General features: G+C 33.9%; 1 long non-coding RNA gene across 1 annotated transcript; it reads right to left on the bottom strand.

Annotated features, from left to right (window-relative positions):
- Positions 1-587: 587 nt before the first annotated feature.
- On the bottom strand, positions 588-2,295 carry LOC110444595. Its single transcript, XR_002462267.1, has 3 exons — positions 2,265-2,295; positions 1,453-1,504; positions 588-846 (listed from the first exon to the last, which is right to left on the bottom strand). It is a non-coding gene; the product is annotated as an uncharacterized LOC110444595 (long non-coding RNA).
- Between the last annotated feature and the right edge of the window lie 579 nt (positions 2,296-2,874).

Genomic DNA, 2,874 nt, shown 5'->3' with positions numbered 1-2,874 from the left:
TGCTCTCAAGAGAAGACAACTCTGCAATACGCAAAGACGGAATATCATGCAACAGAGAAATACATAAATACATTATATTATCATTAACATACATTAACGAAATCGTAATTCGAAATTGATAAAACTAGGGCAAAATATAAACAAATCAATCGCATAAGTGGAGACCCTTGAAAAGTACAATGAAAATAAGAAAAGATGTTCAGGAAGTTATGTCAAATCTAAGTAATAAATAACACCCCCTCAAAGCCAGAACCAGGTTAGCAACAATCGCCGTTCACCTCCTTGGTAAAGTAAATCCTCATAACATCAGAGCAAATGCGTTCCTTTAGTTTGGTATGAGGCATGGTAGAAGAAGGAAAATCCTTATTCTAACAGAATAAACGTTTTTGAGGAAAGGATGCTCAAGATTAATCCTATCCTTTTTAATCTGTATACAGCAAGATTGAAACACAGAAGCTTGCTTAGCTAGTATACAGTGTTGCGAACATTTGGAATAACTAGCAAAATTAGTTTGTTTCGGAAGCAGAGAATGATAAAGTTATTAGATAACAACCTATTTCTTATTCAGATCGTGGAGTGTACTTTGGACAACGGGGTCAAGAAACAATGACTTCTCTCGACCTTCTTTTTTGTAGTTTATTCTTTGCGGAAAGATAGACGTAATACATCAATTAATTCAGACGTTGTAATAAAGATACGTACGTCTTTGTAGTGACGTCACACCGGACAAAATAGTGTCCATCGAGAATCCCATTGCCTTCACCCTCTGAGTGAACGGATCCTCCACGCTCTGATCGACTGGATCCGGACTAAAGTGTCTTGCGTTTTCTGGTACCGGGGACGAATCTACATAATACATCAAAATAATAACAAACATCGCCAGTTCACGAAATTCTTTAAGGAAGCAGTACAGGATCATCAAATCGTGTTTCCCTTCGTTTTGCACAATAACATCATTTGTTGCTAATTTGACAAATAACTGCAATAAGAGATGATGTCCTTTACTTGTTAGATACGACGGTCTTTTCAATTTAAAGCAGATTGTACATATTTTGTATCTAAATATCATATCAAACATTGAATTGTGAACAAAATGAGCCAGTATCATCTCGGATATCAAACTTGTGTCTTTTTTAATTTTACATATCCTGATATCTATCGTAGATATCAAAGGTTTTGAGAATAGGTTTATTGCCAATGTTTTAGAATTTTTAACTACTTTCATTGCGAATTATGCTCAATAATATAATACATAGTTTTAATCTTCACTGGATTTAATCATTTACATATTTCATACACGATACAAAGCGAGCCCATTTTTCTTATTATTATTTTCATAATTGTGTTAATGATTTCGCGCTAAATTATGTAGTATACGTGTAATTACTTGGACTTTATACACACAATAAAAAATATGCGCTCCATACTATATATATATATAAGTCGTCTTACCTGCCTCTCCTGTGGCTGACTGGGGGGTTATACTTTTGTTGTGACTGCTCATCTGAAATTTATAAAATATATAACAAAAATCACAAGGGAAATGAAATGTAAAATCCCGTTGCTGACAAGTGTATTGTTCAATATCGAATATAACAGCTCATTATCCATTGTTCTGTTGATTTGGTGTCTCTACTTAAGACAAAATGCACAAAGCTGATGTTTCATAAACCAAATTAAAAATCTAATTTTTATTTGCATTCGTGCCTGTGGCATGCTCATTTTTGTCTTTACAATGAAATATCTTATGAACATTTAATTATTGTTAGAAGTACTTTAGCTGATATTTACCACCTCTTCAAGTAACTGATTATTCCATATATTAATTAGATAAGATACAATATTTAAATAAATAGCAATGAAAAGTGTTGAGGCCATACAATGAATACGGTCAGATTTGAAATATGTCTGATTGTATAATAATTCTGCATCAATTGTTTTGTAGTGAATGCCATTTTATTTCATTGCTGACCTTATAGACATACTTCGTTACATGTCAGTATGATAACATTAAACTGAATATACTTGATTGGAAACATTTACTCGCGACACACATATATACAGTATCTATAAAAGGCCACATATAATGAATACATAGGGACTTTTTAAACTTATACATAAGATGGAAATAACCAACAATTCATTTACGCATTCGTTATCATATTTTACATTAATTATCTCATTTCAAACTGTCATATGAATGGACACAATTTGGGAAACTACCAAGCCCTATTGCAACTAACTTCCTTATTATAAACTCTTACCTGTGGCAACGTGACGTCATCGTGGACCAGGAGTAAAAAATTATCTCCCTTGCTCTGCCGAAGGTACACACATTCCGGAAACCATCTAGCATGTTCAATCCAAGGGTCGTCTCCTGGCAACCAGTTCCGGAGAGCTCCTCCGCAACAGAAACACCGGACTAGATCCCCATAACCTGTAGCATAACATTAAAGTCTTGTTATCAAAAAGTTTCATATTAAGGCACTAGAGCGTATCAGCTCCGTATAAATAATTTCCTGTTAGAAAGCATCCGTATTCATTTCTTCCTGTTAATCAAAAATATACTTGTATGCATACAGGGAATTTTATTTCCACGTAACAAAAGCCTCAATAATACTTGATTTCTTGGAAACTAATGAACATGCATTTGCTTCATTATCCATTAAATTATTTTTATCGCCATAGGTCGTCAGATTTGTATTTCCTGGTGACGAATTGTTTTGGTGTATCAAATGTTTACTTTATGACTTCACAGACCAAAAATGTTAGTCCGAAACTGAGTAGTCTTTACGTGTTCTGAAACGCTTTAGAAATAAATGAAAATTAATTTTATTCAAAAGAGGAGACCGGGGCGCGTTCGGCCCATTTGAA

Source organism: Mizuhopecten yessoensis, unplaced genomic scaffold (assembly GCF_002113885.1).
Source record: "Mizuhopecten yessoensis strain PY_sf001 unplaced genomic scaffold, ASM211388v2 hete_36148236, whole genome shotgun sequence".
Classification (NCBI taxonomy): domain Eukaryota; kingdom Metazoa; phylum Mollusca; class Bivalvia; order Pectinida; family Pectinidae; genus Mizuhopecten; species Mizuhopecten yessoensis.
The sequence above is the reverse complement of the archived record's forward strand: the minus strand, read 5'-3'. Positions and strand labels throughout refer to the sequence as shown.